The sequence below is a fragment of the Capricornis sumatraensis genome, chromosome 3, assembly GCF_032405125.1.
Source record: "Capricornis sumatraensis isolate serow.1 chromosome 3, serow.2, whole genome shotgun sequence".
NCBI lineage: Eukaryota > Metazoa > Chordata > Mammalia > Artiodactyla > Bovidae > Capricornis > Capricornis sumatraensis.
Genome location: NC_091071.1, coordinates 112,781,028 through 112,806,994, shown reverse-complemented (window position 1 = coordinate 112,806,994; position 25,967 = coordinate 112,781,028). Strand labels below are relative to the sequence as shown.

Genomic DNA, 25,967 nt, shown 5'->3' with positions numbered 1-25,967 from the left:
TGAATAGAATAGGTAGATCCATAAAGACAGAAGCAAATTTATGGTTGCCAGGGTTTAAGTATCTTGGGACGTAGGGACTGACTGCTAATAGTTTTTAAGTTATTAATACATTTTGGAGTAATGAAGATGATCTGAAATTGCAGAGTAGCGATGGTTGCACAATTTTCTAAATATACTAAACATCACTGAATTGTGTGCTTAAAAGGGTGAATTTTGTGATATGTAGACTAAAGAGACTCAGCAGCAACAGCAGACTATACATAAAACTTAAAAAAAAATTATTGGTGTATAGTTGCTTTACATGTTGTATATCAGTTTCTGCTGTACATCAAAGTGAAGCATCTCTCCATATACATATATCCCCTCTTTTTTTGGAATTTCTTCCCATTTAGGACCCAGCAATCCTACTCCTTGACATATAGACCTGGAGAAAACCATAACTATAAAAGATACATGTGCACCTGTGTCCGCTACAGCACTGTTTACAATAGCCAGGACATGGAAGCAACTGAAATGTCCACTGACAGAGGAATGGATAAAGAAGATGTGGTACATATATACAGTTAACCTGTTGTTTAAAAAAATTATTCAGTCTCCCAACTCTATCTTATCAAAATGGCCCAAAGTTCCCCAGTGTGTGCGCTCCACGTGCCTCCTCTATCCCTTGTTGCGGCAAGCTGAGGAAACTTGGCTTTTATTGACTCCAGACGTGGTCCTTGGGTCTTTGGCTGGCAAATCTTGCCAATTCTTCAAACCTCAGGTAAGGTAATCCTCAACTACTGGTTTTTCAATGGAAAATAATAATGATATATATACAAATGATTTATAGTTTTCAAACTTGCTGTTGCTGTCTTTTAACATTGTATCACACAAACTTCTCAAAAGACCACTAAGGTACTACTATTGGAGTACAGGCTGTAATGAATTAAAGGAGTTATTTGCTCAAAGTTTTAGGACTTGTTGGGGTGGTTTTCAAAATTGAACACGTCTCAAGATTACAAAATGTTATATTTCATTTTGAGATGGTTCCAAGGAATAATCATTTTGTTTTAATTTTTCAAGACAAAAGTAATACATTTTTTTAGCAGATAAATCTACATTTTCCTCCAAAAACTACTGAGAATTTAATTTTCTCTCTAAATTTATTTCATCCTTTTGTGTATAAGACTGTACTCTGGTGGTGTTCCTTGATAACAAGTCATAAAGAGGTAGTTCATGTTGAAATACCATACCATTTAATAGGAAAATATCTTACCTTGTAACCATGAAAAGCAATGTATTTTTATATTGGGCAAAATTCGTCCCTTCTCTCCACACATCGTACCCGGCTCCCATCACTGAGTACTGTGACTGTAACTCCAACTTGATCAGGTAAGAGAATCTGTACCATTTTCTCTCCAACATAAATTGCAATGGACATTATAAAAGTTAGATGGTGTTTTTTGTAGCTTTAAACCCCCTTTTCAATTCCATTTTATAGATCCTAAAAATAAAAGTTGCAAGTGGCCACTTTTATTTTTATTCTAAATAGTGCTGTTGTCCAATTTTTTATAGACTTACCCGTTCATATATTGCATTTTATAAATAGCATTGATTGCCAAAGTAAGCTCTTATTTATTTCATTTAAATTTTTCATCTATCAGATACAATCTTATTTATCTAGATTTGTTACATTTTTTTCTTCTGTCTACCACTGACGTCAGTAATCTGCTTCGTGTACAGTTTCTTCATCATAGTTTCATTTTTGCTTTGATTTTAGCTTCTCTCAAATAAACCTGCTAATTAACTTTCCACATTTTTTTTTTCCAGTAGGAAATTATAATCAAGGTCCTCTGGTAAAATTTGGAGAGATAGCTAGAAGTAGTTAAATCTATGAAGGCAGTTTCCCTGAGTCAGTAATTTTTTGGAAAGAGCCTGAAATTAGAAGTGAGATATGTATGTGTCTTTTGTACATATATACTATTATAAAGCAAGGATTCCTTATTGTATGATAGAGATAGTAATATCCATCTGAAGGTTTAGTCTAGGAAGAAAGTTGCCAATGGATGACAAGAATCAGGAAAGTAAACATATTAGTCAGTGATGAGTAGGTTCAATTGTCACCTTACTTTTGATACATTTATATTCTTAACAAGAAACTGCCCAATTGAAACTTTGAACTCATAACAAAAGCTTGTTTTAAAATGGCATCACTTGGTTTGAAAAATTTGAGTTTATTGTACTGTGTGTGTGTGTGTGTGTGTGTGTGTATATATATATATATATATATATATATATATACACTTCCCCAGTGGCTCAGCAGTAAAGAATCTGCCTGCCTGCAGTGCAAGAGCTGCAGGAGAAGTTGGTTCGATTCCTGGATCAGGAAAATCCCCTGGAAGAGGAAAATGACAACCCAGTCCATTATTCTTGCCTGGGAAATCCTATGGGCAGAGGATTCTGACCAGTTACAGTTCATAGAGTTACAAAGAGTTGGGTGCACCTGAAGCGGCTTAGCAGCTAATGCTAGTGGTAAAGAATCCACGTGCCAATGCAGGAGATATAAGAGACTTGGTTTGACCCCTGGGTCAGGAAAATCCTGGAGGAGGGCTGGCAACCCACTACAGTATTCTTGCCTGGAGAATCCCATGGCTAAAGGAGGCTGGCTGGCTAGAGTCCATAGGGTCACAAAGAGTCAGATACAACTGAAGTGATTTCTCTCTCTCTCTCTCTCTCTCTCTCTCTCTCTCTCTCTCTCTCTCTCTCTCTCTCTCTCTCTCTCTCACACATACCACAGACATATAATCTAATATATATATATATATATATATATATATATATATATATATATATATATATATATATATATATATGGCATTATCTTCCTAAAACACATACAGAGAAACTAAGGAAAAGAAGAAAAGCAGGCAACTCGAGATTGTGTGTGAGAAAGGCAGTATACAGAGCCTGGCACTCTTGTATGATTGCATAAGATTGTGCTACCACTCTGGAACATTCTCTTAAGTGGATATAAATAGTCTTCAGAGCTTGTGCTGGGCATTTTTCCTTGTTTGGGATTATCATCTTTTTTCTGTATCACAGTTGATGTGTATGTCTTTGTTCTGCCTGTGTTGTGATGGCATGGGGCTAACTCCACTGCTATATCTATCTGTTGCTGACAGTTAACATTTGCCTGCAGCCCAAGAATGGTGTCTTGAGACCAACTCCCTGAATTGGCTGAAGGATGGAACTTTTTGGCCATGAGGGACCAAACTCACTATAGATGTTTATCTTGCTCTGCCTTTTCTCTGAGTAAAGTATTGTCCCACCCAGTACTGTGTGAATTCTGTTTTGTTATGGCAGCCTCTGAACCTGCAAGCCTTGTGGTGGGGTCACCATCCTGAGACTGCTGGTAGTCATTATTATGCTTTTTGCTATATTCCACAAGGTGGAACTCCTCCCCTCAAGGTGGAATCAAGTGTCACTTGCTTCACACTGTGTGGATGGCAGTGGTCATCCTGCCTCCCTTGGTGCTGCCATTAATACTATTAATATTTTGGCCATACCTCTTGTGGGATCATATCTCTGAACAGGGATGAAGCCCATGTTTCCTGCAACGGAAGCCTGGAGTTATAACCACTGGTTCTGTTCTGTTCCTGCATGCTCAGTTGCTTAGCCATGGCCAAAACTTTGTGGTTCCATGGTCTGTAGCCTGCCAGGCTCCTCTGTCCATGGAATTATCCAGACAAGAATACTACAGCAGGTTGTCATTTCCTCCTCCAAGGGGTCTTCCCCAACCAGGGATTGAGCACACATCTCCTGTACCTCCTGCATTGGCATGAGGGTTCTTTACCACTGCACCACCTGGGAAGCCCCTTTAACACTAGACCACCAGGGAGTTCCTGGTGCTGCCATTATTAACTTGGGTATGACTAATAACTTTTCATCTTTCATATTGCTGTCAATCCACGTATTGATACTTATTGCTAGAGAAAAGTGGCAGCTGTTTTTCAGTTGTTCATGGTAAGAATTTATCTGTCTTTTATTTATTTATTTTAATTTATTTATTTTAATTGGAGGTTAATTACTTTACAATATTGTATTGGTTTTGCCATACATCAACATGAATCCACCACAGGTATACACGTGTTCCCCATCTTGAACCCCCCTCCCTCCTCCTTCCCCATACCATCCCTCTGGATCATCTCAGTGCACCAGCCCCAAGCATCCAGTATCATTCATCGAACTTGGACTGGTGATTCGTTTCATATATGAAATTATTCCTGTTTCAATGCCATTCTTCCAAATCATCCCACCCTCTCCCTCTCGCACAGAGTCCAAAAGACTGTTCTATACATCTGTGTCTCTTTTGCTGTCTCGCATACAGGGTTATCCTTACCATCTTTCTAAATCCAAATATATGCGTTAGTATACTGCATTAGTGTTCTTCTTTCTGGTTTACTTCACTCTGTATAATAGGCTCCAGTTTCATCCACCTCATTAGAACTGATTCAAATGTATTCTTTTCAATGGCTGAGTAATATTCCACTGTGTATATGTACCACAGCTTTCTTATCCATTCATCTACTGATGGACGTCTAGGTTGCTTCCATGTCCTGGCTATTATAACACTTTCTAACACCATACACAAAGATAAACTCAAAATGGGTTAAAGATCTAAACGTAAGACCAGAAACTATAAAACTCCTAGAGGAGAACATAGGCAAAACCCTCTCCGACATATATCACAGCAGGATCCTCTATGACCCACCTCCCAGAATATTGGAAATTAAAGCAAAAATAAATAAATGGGATCTAATTAAAATTAAAAGCTTCTGCACAACAAAGGAAGCTATAAGCAAGGTGAAAAGACAGCCTTCGGAATGGGAGAAAATAATAGCAAATGAAGCAACTGACAAACAACTAATCTCAAAAATATACAAGCAACTCCTGCAGTTCAATTCCAGAAAAATAAATGACCCAATCAAAACATGGGCCAAAAAACTAAATAGACATTTCTCCAAAGAAGACATACAGATGGCTAAGAAACACATGAAAATATGCTCAACATCACTCATTATCAGAGAAATGCAAATCAAAACCACAATGAGGTATCATTTCATGCCAGTCAGAATGGCTGCGATCCAAAAGTCTACAAGCAATAAATGCTGGAGAGGGTGTGGAGAAAAGGGAACCCTCTTACACTGTTGGTGGGAATGAAAACTAGTACAGCCACTATGGAGAAAAATGTGGAGATTCCTTAAAAACCTGGCAATAGAATTGCCTCATGACCCAGCAATCCCACTGCTGGGGATACACACCACGGAAACCAGAATTGAAAGAGACACGTGTACCCCAATGTTCATCGCAGCACTGTTTATCTGTCTTTTAAAAGCATTCTTCAATGTGATTATTCTAAGCATGATACCAACCTACTAGGATTGAAGGTGAATTTTAACATTCTTAAGAACAGTTTTCTTACTCTGGAATCAAAGTGATTTAAATGATTTATTCCTATGTCTTTAAGGCAATGATTACTATTTCATGTTTTACCGATTCTAGACAATAATTTCTTGTATGTGTTCATCTTCTTCTGCATTTTATTTATTGTTTCCAATGTGAGAAATAGTATCTGAATCCTGACTACTCTATCTGTTTATTTGTCAATCATTCAAGAAAACTTCATGAAATATTAGATTTTAGGTTTTGAGGGCATCTGGCCTTAGGAGCTTATTCTTTTTACTTTATCACTTGAAAATTAATTTTAGAAATTCTATCAAATGCCCTTGAAATGTATTGAAGAACAACATTGGAACTGATGTAGAATTCATAAGAAAGTACACAGGACATATTTGCATTTTTTCCTTGAGTGCCTTATATTCTAAATCAATGCTATTCAATAGCATTTTCTGATGATGGGAAAAAAAATTGTATAACTGTACTGTTAGTCCATGTGGTAGTCAAGAGCCACATGTACCTACTGAATACCTGAAATGTGACTAGTACTAATCAGAATCTAAGTTTTTCATATTTCCTAAATCTAATTAGGGTTTCCTAGGTGGCTCAGTGGGAACAAATCCGCCTGCCAATGCAGGAGACTCAAGGGTTCAATCCTTGAGTTAGGAAGACCCCTGGAGGAGGGAATGTTAACCTGCTCCTGTATTCTTGCTTGGAAAATTCCATGGACAAAGGAGCTTGGCAGACTACAGTCCATGGAGTCACAAAGAGTCAGACATGACTGAGCATGTACACAGACAAACACAAATTTAATTCACTTTAAATCTAAATAGCTACATGGAACTCATGTTTACCATGTTTAAAGAGCAGTTTTAGACCTTATATCTTATTGTGTGTGTTTTCTACAATCTTTGACATTACTTGTCTGCAGAATGGTTCATCCAAAGCCAGATAGAACTAATCAAAAATCAATGTTATAATAGAAGCAACATGAAATTTGAAGTCATGCAGAATCTAGTTACACTGAAGAGAGACACTTAATTATATTAAAGTCTACAAAAGAAGATTAGAATATAATTCTTTATATGTGAGAAAGTGGTACAATTAAATCAAATATGAATGAAACTCTAGCAAAAATAAAAAAAACTCAATTAGAATTAGTTGACTTCCCCCCTCCACCAATTTCCCCTAGTATGAATATCTAAAGGCTTATCACAGGGTTCTAGCATTGACTAGATGGACCTTAGTAGGCAAAGTAATGTCTCTGCTTTTGAATATACTATCTAGGTTGGTAATAACTTTTCTTCCAAGGAGTAAGCGTCTTTTAATTTCATGGCTACAATCACCATCTGTAGTGATTTGGGAGCCCCAAAACATAAAGTCTGACACTGTTTCCACTGTTTCCCCATCTATTTCCCATGAAGTGATGTGACCAGATGCCATGATCTTCATTTCTGAATGTTGAGCTTTAAGCCAAATTTTTCACTCTCCTCTTTCACTTTCATCAAGTGGCTTTTTAGTTCCTCTTCACTTTCTGCCATAAGGGTGGTGTCATCTGCATATCTGAGCTTATTGATGTTTCTCCCAGCAGTCTTGAAACCAGCTTGTGTTTCTTCCAGTCCAGCATTTCTCATGATGTACTCTGCATAGACGTTAAATAAGCAGGGTGACATTATACAGCCTTGATGTACTCCTTTTCCTATTTGAAACCAGTCTGTTGTTCCATGTTCAGTTCTAACTGTTCCTTCATGACTTGCATACAGATTTCTCAAGAGGCAGGTCAGGTGGCTTGGTATTCTCATCTCTTTCAGAATTTTCCACAGTTTATTGTGATCCATAGAGTCAAATGCATTGGCATAGTCAACGGAGGTGAAATAGATGTTTTTCTGGAACTCTCTTGCTTTTGCCATGATTCAGCAGATGTTGGCAATTTGATCTTTGGTTCCTCTGCCTTTTCTAAACCCAGCTTGAACATCAGGAATTTCATGGGTCATGTATTCCTGAAGCCTAGCTTGGAGAATTTTGAGCATTACTTTACTAGCATGTGAGATGAGTGCAATTGTGTGGTAGTTTGAGCATTCTTTCGCATTGCCTTTCTTTGGAATTGGAATGAAAACTGACCTTTTCCAGTCCTGTGGCCTGGAAAAACTGCTGAGTTTTTCAAATTTGCTGGCATATTGAGTTCAGCACTTTCACTGCATCATCTTTCAGGATTTGAAATAGCTCAATTGGAATGCCATCACCTCCACTAGCTTTGTTCGTAGTGATGCTTTCTAAGGCCCACTTGACTTCCCATTCCAGGATGTCTGGCTCTAGATGAGTGATCACACCATCGTGATTATCCGGGTCACGAAGACCTTTTTGTACAGTTTTTCTGTGTATTCTTGCCACCTCTTCTTAATATCTTCTGCTTCTGTTAGGTCCAGACCATTTCTGTCCTTTATTGAGTCCATGTTTGCATGAAATATTCCCTTGGTATCTCTAATTTTCTTGACGAGATCTCTAGTCTTTCCCATTCTGTTCTTTTCCTCTATTTCTTTGCATTGATCGCTGAGGAAGGCTTTCTTATCTCTTCTTGCTATTCTTTGGAACTCTGCATTCAGATTCATATATCTTTCCTTTTCCCCTTTGTTTTTTGCTTCTCTTCTTTTCACAGCTCTTTGTAATGCCTCCCCAGACAGCCATTTTGCTTTTTTTGCATTTCTTTTCCATGGGGATGGTCTTGATCCCTGTCTCTTGTACAATGTCACGAACCTCATTCCAAAGTTCATCAGGTACTCTATCTATCAGATCTAGGCCCTTAAATCTATTTCTCACTTCCACTGTATAATCATAAGGGATTTGATTGAGGTCATACCTGAATGGTCTAGCAGTTTTCCCTACTTTCTTCAATTTGAGTCTGAATTTGGTAATAAGGAGTTCATGATCTGAGCTACAGTCATCTCCTAGTCTTGTTTTTGTTGACTGTACAGAGCTTCTCCATCTTTGGCTGCAAAGAATATAATCAATCTGATTTCGTTGTTGACCATCTGGTGATGTCCATGTGTAGTCTTCTCTTGTGTTGTTGGAAGAGGGTGTTTGCTATGACCCATGCATTTTCTTGGCAATACGCTATTAGTCTTTGCCCTGCTTCATTCCGCATTCCAAGGCCAAATTTGCCTGTTACTCCAGGTGTTTCTTGACTTCCTACTTTTGCACTCCAGTCCCCTATAATGAAAAGGACATCCTTTTTTGGGTGTTAGTTCTAAAAGGTCTTGTAGGTCTTCATAGAACAGTTCAACTTCAGCTTCTTCAGTGTTACTGGTTGGGGCATAGACTTGGATTACTGTGATATTGAATGGTTTGCCTTGGAAATGAACAGAGGCCATTATGTCATTTTTAAGACAGCATCCAAGTACTGCATTTCAGACTCTTTTGTTGACCATGATGGCTACTCCATTTCTGAGGGATTCCTGTCCGCAGTAGTAGATATAATGGTCATCTGAGTTAAACTCACCCATTCCACTCCATTTTATTTCGCTGATTCCTGGAATGTTGACGTTCACTCTTGCCATCTCTTGTTTGACCACTTCCAATTTGCCTTGATTCATGGACCTGACATTCCAGGTTCCTATGCAATATTGCTCTTTATAGCATCAGACCTTGCTTCTCTCACCAGTCACATCCACAGCTGGGTATTGTTTTTGCTTTGGCTCCATCCCTTCATTCTTTCTGGAGTTATTTCTCCACTGATCTCCAGTAGTGTGTTGGGCACCTACTGACCTGGGGATTCTTCTTTCAGTATCCTATCATTCTGCCTTTTCATACTGTTCATGGGGTTCTCAAGGCAAGAATACTGAAATGGCTTGCCACTCCCTTCTCCAGTGGACCACATTCTGTCAGACCTCTCCACCATGACCTGCCCATCTGGGTTGCCCCGCAGGCATGGTTTAGGTTCATTGAGTTAGACAAGGCTGTGGTCCTAGTGTGATTAGATTGACTAGTTTTCCGTGATTATGGTTTTAGTGTATCTGCCCTCTGATGCCCTCTTGCAACACCTACCATCTTACTTGGGTTTCTCTTACCTTGGGCATGGGGTATCTCTTCACAGCTGCTCCAGCAAAGCGCAGCCACTGCTCCTTACCTTGGACAAAGGATATCTCCTCACCACCTCCCTTCATGACCTTCAATGTGGGATAGCTCCTCTAGGCCCTTCTGCACCCACACAGCCACTTCTCCTTGGACGTGGAGTGGCTCCTCCTGGCCGCCGCCCCTGACCTTGGTTGCAGGGTAGCTCCTCCCGGCCACCGCCCCTGACCTTGGACATGGGGTAGCTCCTCTCGGCCGTTCCTGTGCCACTGCAGCCTGGCACTGTCGGCCAGTGCCCTGACCTCGGACATGGGGTAAATCCTCTTGGCTGCCGCTCTTCAGGCATGGGGTCCTCCTGGCTTCTGCCCCTAACCTCGGACGTGGGGTAGCTCCTCTAGGCTGCACTTAGTGCACCGGTTGCAGCCGCCCTTGCTTAGGGTGGCTTAGAATCACAGGGTACTTCCCACCAATAAGTCTGGGAGTCCTTCTCAAACTGAGATATGGAGACCTACATGCTTTTTTGTAAACACACAATGATAATATGCTTTTAGTACCACACTAAGTATTTTAACTCACATCTCCCTTGTAACAGAAGCACACACTCATATTCAATTTATGATTAATTTTAGCATTTGCTTTTTGCTCAGAAATCACTTATATTTGAATTTGGCTTTAGTGCTCAGTTGTTCAGTCATGTCTGACTCTGCGATCCCATGGGCTGTAGCCTATCAGGCTCTTCTGTCCATGGAATTTTCCAGACAAGAATACTGAAGTGAGTTGACATTTCCTACCGAGGGGATCTTTCCCACCCAGGGATCATTCCTGCATCTCCTGCATTGGTAGGCAGGCCACTGCTCCCTTTGGAAAGCCATGTATTTGGTTTTAACAACATACAACTGAGCAAGCAAGAGCAGGAAACTACCTAATACTTTTGTGGATTTTTTTTTTTTTTTTTTTTTAGTCAGTATTCTGTCAGGAAAACTGAAACAACTATAAAGAATATCAGTTGCATGTTGAAAGTTCAGAGAGAGAGAGAAGGGCACAACAAATTAACCTGGATGTTAGTATCTTGATAAGCAGCAGCCAACTGGCCCCTGTAACCCTACCAGTGACACCCAGTGGCTGTTGACATCCCATGACAAGGTGTGAGAGCTTTCATAGAAGGAGGTGACACATGGCCAGTTTTGGAATTATGAGAGTGCAGCTACCATTTTGGTGGAATAAGAAAAGTTAAATCTTGTGATTGAAACTGGAAATTCTTAGCAGATGCACACATCTAGAAATGCTGCCAGCCAAAATAGAGACGAAGAAAGTGGCTTCCCACCTGCTCCTGCTATCTGATCTCCCATCAATGCCTCTCATTGGTGGTAGCTAATAAGAAGCGGGTATCAAGGGAGTCTGGGGAGTGAAATCTGCATATTCTTAGTCACAGCATTAAAAGGCTAAGAAGTTGTATATAAGCCTGAAAAAAAATTATATGTATCTGATACCAAAGTGATAAAACTTACAAAAATCATACAACTTGTTTGCTTGCTTGCTGAACTTAAAGGTTCTTGGATCTATCTGGCTATATTTTTTTTTAGAATTCTTCCTCTTCATTTTTTCAGATATTTCCTTTATGATGTGATGTTCATCCACATCACTACAAATGACCTGATTTTGTTTCTTCTAATGGCTGGGTAATATTCTATTGTATATATGTACCATGTCTTCTTTATCCATTCATTTGTCAGTGGACATTTAAGTTGCTTTCTGCCATGGCTATTGTAAATAGTGTTTCAATGAACACTGGGGTACATATAAAAAGGTCATGTGACCCAACAATTCCATTACTGTTCATTTACCCTAAGAAAAATCATAATTTCATATAGTTGTGTTATGTCTGCTAAAATTTCCCATCTGATCTTGTCTCAAGTACTTTTCTATTTTTGTTATTAAACTCTTAATCTTTCATTTTAAATTTCTTGTCAGAGTCTTAATATTTGTATAAGACATGAGAGTGTTTAGTTGATTACTTTGTCTCTTGGCAGTGTGTTATTAGGTTTTTCAGTTTGTTTTGTTTCTTGCTTTGTCTTTTCATGTGCTTTATAATCTTTGTTCTTTAAATGGAGACCTCTAGAATGGGACAGTAGTGACTAAGGTAAATAGATCTTATACCTAATAATTAGGCAGAATGCCTTTCTATCTCCTTTGCCTTTTTTATGGGGCTTTGCTTTAAGTTATTTGGGAATTGGGTTGAGTTTGAGGTTTAATATTATTGTGGTTACCCTCGCAGGTCCACTACTTTTACATTTATCTACATACCCCATGTTTGGTGTGGGAACTATATTGCCATAGGATTTTTCTCTATATCACACCATGATCTTTAGGCCTTCCCTTTGCACTCTGTATCAGAAGGGTCTTACCAAGAATCTTGCAACTCTCCTGGCTTTTCTTTTAATTAATTGATTTATTCATTTATTCATGTAATAATACTTTAGTAAGTACATGGTCTATATAAGAGAGGGCAAGTCCCTTTTTCCTTTATATTTCAACTTAAGATGTTAATATTTTTATTTTACAAACCTTTAGGACTATTTTGACTAGTTAAACAATGGGAAAACATTTTTAGAAATTTGATTTCAGTTGAATTTCCTTCACAGATTGATTGGTGTGGACATAACAATTTTAAGTAGTAAATATTCTAATCCAGAACAGGAGCATGTTTACTGTTATTAAAGTACTCTTTTTTGTTCTGAGGTGACATTTTATAGTATAATTTATTGTAGAAAGCAAAAATAATCACTAGCTTGTTGTAGCTGCTCTTCTGCAAGAAATCATTTGATAAGGACACTTCCTAAATAAAGGGGAAAAAAGAAATGAAAAAGTCTTACATGTTGCCATTTGTGTTCTTAAACAATTAATCTTTCATTAATAGGATGAGCTCAAAACAATTTGAGTGACCCTGAATCAATAAATCAAAAGCTGGTGATTTAAAATATCAACTGCTACTGTCAGGAAAAATTAGTTTCTGTTTTTCTCCATCATATTAACTTTTAAGTTTAGACTTAGGTAAGAACAACAACAACAAAAATTCCCTTCATAAAATAGGGAAAATGTGTTAATTCTATAAGGTTATAATACACTTGCATGTTCTTTATACTATTCTTAACTTATGCATATTAAAATAGTTTATTAAATTATTATGTTATTTTAATCATAACATTAGGCTTTACTATAAATTGTATTCCAAATAATTTCTATTATTTAAAAATTTTATTCATTCTATCAGTTTTTTTTTAATTTTTATTTTTACTCTATTTTACTTTACAATACTGTATTGGTTTTGCCATACATTGACATGAATCCACCACAGGTGTACATGCGTTCCTCTTAGATCTTCCCTGGGATTTCTTTGGAGGGAATGATGCTGAAGCCGAAACTCTAGTACTTTGGCCAGCTCATGCGAATAATTGACCCATTACTCTGACGCTGGGAGGGATTGGGGGCAGAAGGAGAAGGGGACGACAGAGGATGAGATGGCTGGATGGCATCACTGACTTGATGGACGTGAGTCTGAGTAAACTCCGGGAGTTGGTGATGGACAGGGAGGCGTGGCGTGCTGAGATTTATGGGGTCGCAAAGAGTCAGACACGACTGAGTGAATGAATGGAACTGAACTGACTGAGCATGTGGTTCTGAAGTGTTTAAACATTTAAAATATATCAGTTCAGTCACTCAGTCGTGTCCGACTCTTTGCATCCCCATGGACTGCAGCAGGCCAGGACTCGCTGTCCATCACCAACTCCCGTAGTTTACCCAGACTCACATCCACTGAGTCAGTGATGCCATCCAGCCAACTCATCCTTTGTCATCCCCTTCTCTTCCTGCCCTCAGTTTTTCCCAGCATCAGGGTCTTTTCCAATGAGTCAGCTCTTCACATCAGGTGGGCAACATACTGGAGTTTCAGCTTCAGCATCAGTCTTTCCAAAGAACACCCAGGACTGATGTCCTTTAGGATGGACTGGTTGGATCTCCTTGCAGTCCAAGGGACTCTCAAGAGTCTTCTCCAACACCACAGTTCAAGAGCATCAATTCTTCAGTGCTCAGCTTTCCTTATGATCCAAATCTCACATCCACACATGACTACTAAAGAAACCATAGCTTTGACTAGATAGACATTTGTTGGCAAAGTAATGTCTCTGCTTTTTAATATGCTGTCTAGTTTGGTCATAACTTTCCTTCCAAGGATTAAGCATCTTTTAATTTCATGGCTGCAATCACAATCTGCAGTGATTTTGGAGGTCCCCAAAATAAAGTCTCTCACTGTTTCCACTGTTTCCCCATCTATTTGCCATGAAGTGATTTGATATGTAGCTAAATCAATGGAAATCTATATTTAGACCTATACCAACCTCTAAATCTGAGTTTATAATTTCTGCATCTCTATCCCTATCTACCGACCTGGGGAGTTCATCTTTTAGTGTACATGAACTGTGAACTTCCAGATGATCAAGCTATTTTTAGAAAAGGCAGAAGAATGAGAGATCAATTGCCAACATCTGCTGGATCATTGAAAAAGCAAGAGAGTTCCAGAAAAACATCTATTTCTGCTTTATTGACTATGCCCAAAACCTTTGACTGTGTGGATCACAGTAAACTGTGGAAAATTCTGAAAGAGATGGGAATACCAGAACACCTGACCTGCCTCTTGAGAAACCTATTTGCAGGTCAGGAAGCAACAGTTAGAACTGGACATGGAACAACAGGCTGGTTCCAAATAGGAAAAGGAGTACGTTAAGGCTGTAGATCGTCACCCTGCTTAGTTAAATTATATGCAGAGTACATCATGAGAAATGCTGGGCTGGAAGAAGCACAAGTTGGAATCAAGATTGTCAGGAGAAATATCAATAAGCTCAGATATGCAGATGACACCACCCTTATGGCAGAAAGTGAAGAAGAACTAAAGAGACTCTTGATGAAAGTGAAAGAGGAGAGTGAAAAAGTTAGCTTAAAACTCAACATTCAGAAGACTAAGATCATGGCATCCAGTCCCATCACTTCATGGCAATAAGATGGGGAAACTGGAAACAGTGTCAGACTTTATTTTTCTGGTTCTAAAATCAGTGCAGATGGTGATTGCAGCTATGAAATTATAACACTCTTACTCCTTGGAAGGAAAGTTATGACCAATCTAGATAGCATATTCAAAAGCAGAGACATTACTTTGCTGACTAAGGTCCATCTAGTCAAGGCTATGGTTTTTCCTGTGGTCATGTATGGATGAGAGAGTTGGACTATAAAGAAAGCTGAGTGCCAAAGAATTGATGCATTTGAACTGTGGTGTTGGAGAAGACTCTTGAGAGTCCCTTGGGCTGCAAGGATATCCAACCAGTCCATCCTAAAGAACATCAGTCCTGGGTGTTCTTTGGAAGGACTAATGCCGAAGCTGAAACTCCAATACTTTGGCCACCTGATGCAAAGAGTTGATTCATTGGAAAAGACCCTGATGATGGGAAATATTTAGGGCAGGAGGAGAAAGGGGTGATAGAAGATGAGATGGCTGGATGGCATCACTGACTCAATGGACACGGGTGTGTGGACTCCAGGAGTTGGTACTGGACAGGGAGGCCTGGAGTGCTGTGGTTCATGGGGTCGCAAAGGGTCGGACATGACTGAGTGACTGAATTGAATTGAATTGAATTGAATCCCTATCTATCTATCTATCTATCATGGTTGTATGCAATTGGAATTCCAAAAATCTATAGTTTAGAGGGTAGCTCTCTCTTCAGGCATCCAGTAGTGCATTTTGAACTACTGATCTAACAGTTTGTAATATATGATACTTAGCATTTCTAAATTTGATACATCCTTAACTTAAATTCTTCTCCTATGGACTCAAGACAAACCTCTCTCCTGACTGTTTATACTAATGGTAGCACCAACTCCCAATCTCTGTGTTATATTTAATTTAACCTCCAGAAACCAAAGGCTCTAAACTTTCTATTCCACAAACAACAGGCTTTTCATCAAGTTTTATGCTTCCAGAAAAATTTTATACCGAATCTCTCCCTTTCTTTTGACATAAAAATGCAGACTATTGCATTTCATTTATCCATTCAACAGATGATATTAAACATCTACTCTTTGCCAAGCATTAAGAAAGCAGGAGAGGATAGGAGTGATATTTGTCCTGTCCTCAGCTTGGAGATCTTAGAGTTTAGTTGAGAAGCCCAATATTAAGTAATTACATTGTGATTCACCAACATCCATGCATCCTTAAGCTATTTTATCCCACTTGCTCTGCAAGAGAAGCTAAAACATTACATCTATCATTCTGAAGTTCTCATAGCCTCGTGGTTTACACTGTACTTATAATGTAAATGTTTTAGCCAATTTAAAATTATTTAACACGATCTAATTGATTGCAAGTTCATCAGGTATATTCAACTCTGTATCCAACTGTAACAGTTCTCAGAACTAATAAGAGAACAGAACGTGAATTTAAATGTGTATATAATTGTGAAGGGCCCATGTTTTATCAGAAAGGAAATATTTTCAAATTCCTTCTGCTCTGTTTTCCTGTTGCTTTCATTATTTTTATTCTTTATTACCAAGAAATTATACAGTTGCCATGCTGCCTTATAATTATTCATTAACATATTATGACATATTCTGGCTTATTTAGTACATGTTGCTAGAATAACAGTAAAATTTAAGAAGATTCATGGTAAACAAATGAATCCAGAAATTACTCTAGGGTAATTCTTCCCATTTTCTTTGTGAATAAGCATAATAGGTGAGCATACAGAATAAGTTGAACTTGCCTAAAGCATTCTGACACCCTGTTTGTGTGTGCATGTTTCTGTGTTTCAAACTTATGGGATTTAATAACTTAAATAAAAATAATAAATGCACAGCACATGCTATGTAAGTATATATATTTTAAAGATGAGAACAGAATTTTATTGCTTGATCATTTTCATATTCATCACACTTTTACATAAATTCAAGCTATCCTTTCAATATAAATCCTCCCCAATGAATGACAATATTCATTGAGGAGAATATTGAGAATATTGTCCTACTGATAAGGACAACATAAAAAAATATCTTACATGCTAAGTAAGATAGCAGAAGTACAACCTTTTCCTCTGGGGAATTTAATTTTTATGAATTAGTTTTTTAAATTCCTAGGTATTCAAGTTATAAAAAGTTATGCTTTATTACTCGACTGCTATAATTCTGAAGTTCTTTGTAAAAATAAAGGTGTACTATTGTCAGTAACACTTAGAAAGTTGCTTGGTCTTAATACTAGCACTATTTATTTCTATGAATTAAAATAATCCTTAGTGGGAAAAATGGTATATTTGGACAGGCAATATTTTGTGTAAAGTAAGGTAGACTGATAAAGCAGTTGTTCTGTAAGAGGTAACTGGTGATTCTGTTTTATTCTTCATTAACAGTTATTGTCTTGCTTTCTCACAGTCAGAGTAAATGTCAGTCACAGCAGTTGACCTTATTTTCAGAGGTCTTAAAAATAAACATGTATTTACCTCTTAACATAATGACTTGTAGTAAAAAAACACTTTTGTTACTGTCATTTCTGGTTCTTTCTTCCAAACCTTGCCTTACATGGCTTATTAAACTATCCTGCTTCTAAAGTCAATATTCAAACATAGCTTTTGACCAATGTACTAAATGGCAGTTAAGCAAGTTAGTAAAATTGACCATCTTGTCATTCAAACAATACCTAGATTCATGTTATTTTCCTCCCTTATTTTCAGAGTCTGGCCAGCAATTATGAACTTGAGAGACACAGTGACTATAACATGGGGATAAGTGTCTTTTCCTAGAGAATTGTCCTAATTCCTGACCACATCAATATGAAGTGCTCAAAGGTTGTCTTTCAATTGAATTTGGCTTGTTTGAATCATTTAATAAGACCATCTTAGCAATAAAAACTTGTGCAATATAACAGAGGATTTGAATATACGAGCACTTAGGATACACGCATACACTACAAAACAAATGAATATAATTTCAGAGTTTTAAACCATAGAAACTGACTCTGTAGATACCACTTTTATGGTCTCAGACACACCCAACTACTTGCATACAAGCTAGCTTTTCAATTTAATAAAATTAGAAAGTTTTTTTTTTTTAATTCTTATGATATTAGCAGTTTGATGGAAAAAAAAAAAAAAAGGTGTATAGTCCAAGGAAAAAAAGTGCCAATCATTTTGGGAATAGTAAATTTCACTTTGAATGCATCATCAATGACATAGGAACATGCTTGCAACCTGGATATTATTCACAGAAACCCTGTATCCTCTGCCATTTGCTCTTATTTCTTACACATATCTTCATGGGATTCAAATAATTTCCTTGAAAAAATATTTACAAACTCTTTCTGAATTTGGGACCATTCACATATTGAAGTGTTTCTTTATATTAATAAAGGGGCTATGGGATGAATTCGTTGTTTTCAGCTCTGCCCTTGATAACTCAGTTTGTCAGCATGGCTGAAAATACTAAAGATTTTTAAAATAGGCTACATTAATTTTCCAAGTGGAGAATGTGCATGTGTGTACGTGTGTGTAAGTCTTTTTGTTAGGGTAAAGATACTTCAGTTGTCGCAATCCAAAGAGCTGGTTGCCTTTCAAGAAATTACTTTTTTTAACAAGAAAAAAAAATGTCTCTTTTCATAGAAAGAGAAAAGGTTTTAACCTTTAGAATGACTGCATTTGTGTGCTGTCTGTGTATAGTAACATTGGAAACAGAGTATCTGACTAGAATTTGAGGAAAAAGCAAGAACGTGTCATTTTATGACACTGACACTAAGAGAACGAAGATTAAAGGGAGCAGAATGGGCTCATTCTGAGATGGCTTCTTGGTGTATTGTCAAAGAAAGAAGGATACTAACTACAAAGATTCAGTGTAGGTGTAATGCCTTAAAAGAAAAGCATGGAAAGTAGATAGATGTGATTTTGTGTTCTGTATTTTTGTAAGGAATAATTTCCAGTTTTTAACTGGGGGCTTGATCTTATCAGTGGCTTGGGTGGGTGATAAGGTGAGTTTGAACAAACCCAGCAGACATTACAGGTAAGAGCCCTGACTCTGGTCTGTGTCCTCAGGTGTCCAGAGGTTGGTGAGGTGTGAGAATACCAGGAGCAATCAGGAGTACAGAGCAAGGGGAAATAAGTGTTGACCTTACCTGAGAGAGTCAAGAGTCAAGTTCTGCCACCAAGCTTTGAGCTTAACCAAGAAATATCAGAGACAGCATGAGCATAAACTTGCTCGTTGCAAGACTAAACAGCAGGGATGGAGGGGAATGGCTACACAACTTGTAGGGACTATGCAAAATAACAATACAAGGTCTTATGTATATTAAGAATTTTAAGATGATGACAGAAGAGTATTGAACCAAGAATGGACCCTTTAGCGTACAGGGACCTGTGCAGTAAAGAGAGATAAAGGGGGCCTTGGAGAGAAGGGGTCAATGTCAAAAGATCTAAGTCAAGTTATCCTTTCATCCTTTAAAAAACTAACAACACACAGTAGAAATAATATTATTTGTATTATTATTATAGTTGTGATTATTTCCTCCTTTAGCTGTTTAAAAGTTTTAGTGTTTTGTGATAAAGAAATGCATGCCTGTGCATTATCCCATGTGACCAGATAGAATTAGTTTGGGCAAACTAATTCACAGGGACAGATTAGTTGAGTACATGGCACAAAATAGTGATTTCATGATATATTTTATTTTTAAGATGAAATAGTCATTTTATAATCTTAGACTAGCTTAATTTAATCCATAGGCCAGTTAGTAATGTATAGGGTGTTTTATTATTCAAATTCAAGAAGACTACCTGGTACACTGACAGTTGCATTTAGGTTGTGTTACTAACATATATCTGACTTTCAGTGAATCAATCCAATTAAGTTTAAACTGAAAAATTCTTATTATGTGTGTGACTGTAAGTGAATAAAACTATTTGATTTGAAATAATAATATATCTTTCCCCATTTGTAAGTTAAAGGTCTCTAAAGGCCCTTTGTTACTAACATGGTATGGCTTGTGTGTGTGTGTGTGAGTACATGCGTGTGCATGTGTGCCTGTTTTAAAGAATTTCGCTTAGGATGGAAAGAAAGATCAAGAGTAGACCTGAACTTCTTATAGTTACTATCTGTTAACCAAATGAAAGAGAAAAAGCCAATGATCGTTGAGGAACAGAAAAAGTCTAATTTATTCTTTTTTAATTCTAAGATGATTAAACCATATTTGGCAGCTAGATATTTCTACATTTCCAGAATGAATAAAGGTCTTCTCTGGGGTTAATTACAAAGAAATGAAAGTGGTATCTGTTCAGATCATGTCACAGTTGTCATTTCTCCAACAATAATACATTCCAAATTAGAGGGGACAAAACAATGCAGAATCATTGTATGCTGGGGTCCAGCCCTGGTGGATCCAGGGAATTCGAAGTGGGGACAGAGACAGCGAGGAGAGACTTATTTATAAAGAGAGATTAGGAAAGAATATTGTAGTAGGAAAATTAGTGGGGAAAAGAGGCTGAATAACTTGGTTTACACAGGAGACTAATAAAGCTCCGAGACAAGGAGCTTGCACCGTCTACATTAGGCCACCAGCGCCCGCTTGAATAGCAGAGGGTGCCCCTCCTTGGGCTCCCTCTCGCGTGGGTCTTAGAAGCCAGGGCAAATGAGTAGACACGGAGAGCCTCTGTGCTCCAGATGGGAATTCAGCCTGAAAGGGGAGAAAAGAACGATATGGGGGAGCCATGCATTGGTGCCAGACCCACAACTTTATTTTCAAAAGCAGCTTATATACCCCAAGTTGTACATAAAGAAATAATGGAATATGCAGAGTTATGCATGAGCAGCAGTCCTGACCCTTATTGAGACTAGGCTTTCCTTTTGCATACCTTCCCGTATACAAAAGGTCTCAGGTGGTTTTACATCATCTTCTGGCCAGAGGGCCTGTTAACATTTTTATGGCTCTTTTCCTAGATAAATGTCTATCAACCAGAAAACTCATTTTCCCTTGAAGTGTTTTTTCTTAATCTGCATCGCCTCAAAGTACTAAATAAAGTTACATTCCTATAGAAAAATTGTGCAGTAGGTTATAATAAAGAAAATACTTAAAGATTTAATGTTGCTAATACCAGGGCTACTACCTGTTTTTTCTACATACCAACTACATCAACAAATAAAAGATACGAAAACTTGGCAGCAAGTATTGGCTCAACAAATGAAACCCTTAATCAGCCCTATTCTAATGATTTTGACTCCTCGGAAGCCCCTACATTCCTAGGATGTTTTAAGCTTCCTGTGCCTCTCGCGGTTGGGAGGCCACAAGCAATCACATATGCAGCTGTAAGAGTCCAGACAAACATGTCAGGCAGGCTAGAAAGCCATCAGAGGGGTTTTTGGATTGAAATACTCTTATTATACCCAGGAGACTTATAATCTAAAACCTCTAAATTAACTTTTTCCAGAAAAAGGTGGTGGGGGGACAGCTCCCTGTTAATGTCAGAGGAGTTGGTGAAAGACATAATATAGTAAAGCATACAGATTTTGGTTCTGGGGGTAGATGCTCAAGAAAATCCGGGGGGAACCCCTGAGACCTGATCTCACCTTTGCGTTTTGTCAGGCCCCCTTCCTCATGACCTTTGCCACAGGTGGGATTCCCCATGCTGGCTCCTGGCAATTGTAGAGGCCAGAACCTTTCCAGATTCCACTTTCTGTGCCTAAGGAATGAATGGTGTAGGCAATTTATCAGTGAGTTTTAGGATTTAATATAAGCCCATAACTTTTTTCTTTAGAAAAACATTGAAGAACCCTCTGTGCTTAAATTGTTGTTGTTCAATCACAAATCATTTCCGGTTCTTTGTGACCCCATGAACCAAAGCACACCAGGTTTCCCTGTCCTTCACCATCTCCTTGAGATTGCCCGAACTAAAGTCCACTGAGTCGGTGATGCCATCCAACCATCTCATCCTCTGTTGCCTCTCCTTCTCTTGCCCTCATTCTTTCCCAGCATTAGAGTCTTTTCCAATCAGTAGGCTCCTCACATCTGGTGGTCAAGGCTTGAATGTCTAAATCTATACATCCCAACCCTAGCTGTATATGACATTTACATGGGACATTTTTCTCAGTGACAGATGTGCAGATCTCACCTCAAGAGATTTTGAATAACTAGTATCGATTTGGACACATATGCTGAAGTTATTTTAGGTTCCTCAAATATCAGGTCTAGATATGTTTAATCTGTCCATTAAGATATGTTTAAACTGTCCATTAAGATAGAGAGGCAAAGAAGAAATTGAGTTTTGAAAGGAACAGGTCAAGGCGATCCAAATTTCTAAACTGTCATCTCTTCCCTTCATCTGAGCTTCCCAGATGGCACTAGTGATAAAGAACCTGTCTGCCAAGGCAGGAGACACCGGAAATGCAGGAAGGTCCCCTGGAGGAGGGCATGGCAACCCACTTTGATATATTAAGTCAAGGAACTTTAAGAAAAGGCAATCGGAGCCTGTTGGATTGTCTTTCTCTGGCAGTGATGAAATTCTAGAAAGGCTGGCTGATGGGTGCTGGAGGTAAAGTCACCAAGTGTATACTTATGGGTGTCTTGGTGAAGGTACCTCCAGTGAACCTCTGAACATCACTGAGAGAGTTGTCTGAAAGTTTCTGAGCTGTTTTTAAGATAGATAATGGTGAGTCCAAACTTTGTACAGTGACTCACTCTGAATTAATACATATTTATAAAATTAATAAAAGGACCAAGCAGACAGCTTCTGCCCTTTGTGTATATTACTGATTCTTATGAGGAGAAAAGTTAGAAAAATTGGATCTTATAATCACAAGATCCACAGAATAACACAATTTTGTCAGCAAAGTCTAAAACCACTACAGTAAAGAGCCACATATGACTAAGAACAGCAAAGATTTTATTACCACATGATCATGGTTAATTTAAATTTCAACCTTCTGCTAAGACCTGTGGAAATTTTGGTGAGTCATTTTGATTTTTCTGAGGCTCAATTCCCTCATCTGTAAAATGGGAATATAAAAATTCCCTAACATGAGGGGTTAAAATTTAGAGGCTTCATTAAGTTAAATTAATAATAGTGTTTAGTATGTAGTAAGTATTCATATATGTCAGTGATAATAATTACTTTCGTGTATTGTAACTCTGATAGCCTAAAAAAGATGGAGAACATTATCAGTAATTTAGCACTTACTATGCTAAATAGCTTATAATTCAGAGCCATTGGGACAAACGTGCTCTTAGGAGCGGTGAACGCAATGACTTACCACCAGGCGCATTTCCATCTGTTGCTGTTGATTAAACATGCCTTTAGAATTAAAGTTGTCACAGGCTAATTAGAAAGCTGGCGATGGCTAATTCATGTGCCTTGGAAATATACTCCCAGAGTAGCAGGTAAACAGTGTTGGCAATTATAGTTTCTCATTAATTCTGTAGAAAAGGATAATATTACTTTGAATTACGTGGTGAGTAGTCTCCTTTTCCAGAAAAAAAAAAAAAAAAAATTATGTAGGGTTTGGAAAACTTCCAATTTGCTACCAGATGTGAAGTTTAAGTATCAAGGAGAATCTTAGAATTTGTAGCAGGGTGGTTTTCCTTGGCAAGCCCGATCCATGCTGAGGATGGCTGAATTACCCAAATGCTACTTGGAGAACAGAAAAGCCCAGTTGGTTCCAAGTTCTAAACAAATGATTCCCCAGAGGGTCAGATAAATGGAGAAATCTTTTGCATCTCCACGTTCACTGTGCCATCCTGAATATCCCTGGGCTAGTGCTGAGAGCCAATACCAATTACAAAATTTCCAGGACTTCACGGGATATTCAGACCAGCTGTTCAGTGTGTGTCTCATTGTCTAAGTGATTAATACACTAGATGGGACTAGAAGAGACATGGAAAATTCTTTCCTTACTTATTCCCTGTTAGTTGTGCTTCTCATGGTTATTTTACCTCTGGGAGCACTCTTATTTCTTTGACCAACAGGCCACTTATAATAAATATTACATGTTTCCTCCCATGTTCACAACAGCAAATGTTATAATCTTCAAAGCTTACAGATGCTTTTTAAGTTCCCCTTTTAGATATGATTCATTATTGAATAAAGAAAATACCCGTTGATTCTCTAGAGGACGTTTATTTACTCTGAACATAAATACATGAATTAATAAACTCAACAGCAAGACCTATATGTTAAAAATGAATTAAAATAAATCTACTCATTGATTCTTTTACTTTTACAAATAATTTGTAGCAAAATTATGCCTGTATTTAATGTAGCCATTAGTGCACTTGTTTTTTAAATCAATGCATCATTGATTAAAAGAAGAATGAACAGTAGCATTTCCTGAGTATTTTCTATCATCCAATCGCTTATGTTATTCAATTTAATATTCATCTTCAAAATGGGTATTTAAATTTATATTTTCAAGAAAAGGAAAGGTGAAGAAGCTGATTTGCCCATGGTTGAAAAACGAGGTTAACTCCAAAGTGAGAAAAAATTTTCTTGTACATCTTGTTACCTCTGATCTCTATCATTTAAATATGTCAACAAACAATAAAACAGAACGAGGTAGAACTGTGAGGTTTGGTGTGATATAAGCTAAGCAGTGGATTCCAAACATGGTTGATTAACAAACTCAGAATTAAAAAAAAAAAAAAAAAACGTTTTATTTTAGTTGATTTTGTAAGTATCAAACTTTTTATTAAGGATTCTTCTATTTGTTGAAACTAATATTTTTCTTGGTCTAGACAACATAGGATGTTTTAGGGTTAAAAACAGTAAGGTCATTTAAAAACAGTATGTTAAAGAATTAAATAATGTTAAAATTAAATAATCATTCAAGTAAAAAATCAATCTGAACTTAATATTTTCTTCATAAAATTAAGACAATAATACTTGGATTTCCAAGGTAATATAATAAGTGACCAGTTCATTGTTGTTGTTCAGTCACCCTGTCATGTTTGACTCTTTGCAACCTCATGGCCTGCAGCACACCAGGCCTCCCTGTCCCTCAGGCCCAGTTCACTATGATTTATATAAACCTTCAAATTTGGCCTTAGAGGAAATAGCCCATAAAATTAAGTTTCTAATATACTGGTGCTGGCTATATCCTCTCCAAATTGCTTGTTAAAATCTTCCCACAATCTGCATCTTGTTGAAATTACATCTTCTATGGCTTTAAATTTTAATATTAATTTTTGTTTAAAATAATTTTGCCTTGCTTATGGTCACTGAAGTTTGATAAGGATACCCAGGGTTTCACCTTGATGGCAACTCAGTCTTTAGATTCAGCCTTAAGCAACTCACTGTAAACATGTGATCAGTCTGACCTGGTTTATACTTTTTTATTTTCTTTTTCTTTTTTTCCCTCTGTCAAAGCACTCTAGTGTATGCAGCCTATGGGCAGGGCCAGGCAATGGTTCAGGGCCAGTTTGCTCTGGCATGGGACCCTATAAGAGGCCCAGGGGGACAGGCCTGCCATAAATCTAAACCAATGTATTGACCTGGCTTCTTTAACCCTGTATTTCATTATCGTTCCCTACAGGGGACATTTTCATTAATAATTTTACTTGAGATGCATGGACCAAACAGATTAAATCAGATCCCATAAAGGAACTTTGGAAATATAACAAGTGAAATATAATGCTAAATGGAGGCTACTGTCCATGCGGTCACAAAGAGTAGGACACAACTGAGCATGCATGCAATGCACATATGCTGCTGCTGCTGCTGCTAAGTCGCTTCAGTCGTGTCTGACTGTGCGACCCCATAGACGGCAGCCCACCAGGCTCCTCCATCCCTGGGATGCTCCAGGCAAGAACACTGGAGTGGGTGGCCATTTCCTTTTCCAATGCAATACACATATGGCATTGTATTAAAAGCATTTTGGTTGAGTACTTAGTAAAAATTAGTATCTCCAAACTACAGGAAACTATGCAGCATAAATTACTTGTTTTCTTCTCCAAATATATTACTTGGAGAATTGCAGGGTGAAACCAGAATTTAAGGATTAAAAGATATTTTTAAAAGATGTTGAAAACATCAGGCAAAAGTAATGAGAGGTGTTAGATATAAAATAGATGTTGTTAATGTCGTTTTACCCTTAAATATTGAATGTATATAAAGCTTTATTTATATACTATAGATGCTTCTTTTAAAACTTAACATGATTAAAAACATGAGAAGGATTCTATCCTGATCAGGTTTGGCTAATGAAATCATATGAGAGGGTATACGGAAAAAAGCTAATATTAATAGTATTCAAGAATACTGTGATTTAGGTAGAATATTAGGCTGTATTATCCCATATCCTCCACTTTCAAAAAGCTTTTAATGATTAACTCTCTTTATGATCTGTCTGGAAAGAAAACACACACATAATTAACCTTATCAATTCTCCAGTGCAGGACTCACATC

The 25,967-nt window shown here is 37.7% G+C and overlaps 1 non-coding gene across 1 annotated transcript; it reads right to left on the bottom strand.

Moving 5' to 3' along the window:
* Window positions 1–24,918: 24,918 nt before the first annotated feature.
* Window positions 24,919–25,048, bottom strand: LOC138077309 (small nucleolar RNA SNORA42/SNORA80 family). Its single transcript, XR_011144757.1, has one exon. It is a non-coding gene; the product is annotated as a small nucleolar RNA SNORA42/SNORA80 family (small nucleolar RNA).
* Between the last annotated feature and the right edge of the window lie 919 nt (window positions 25,049–25,967).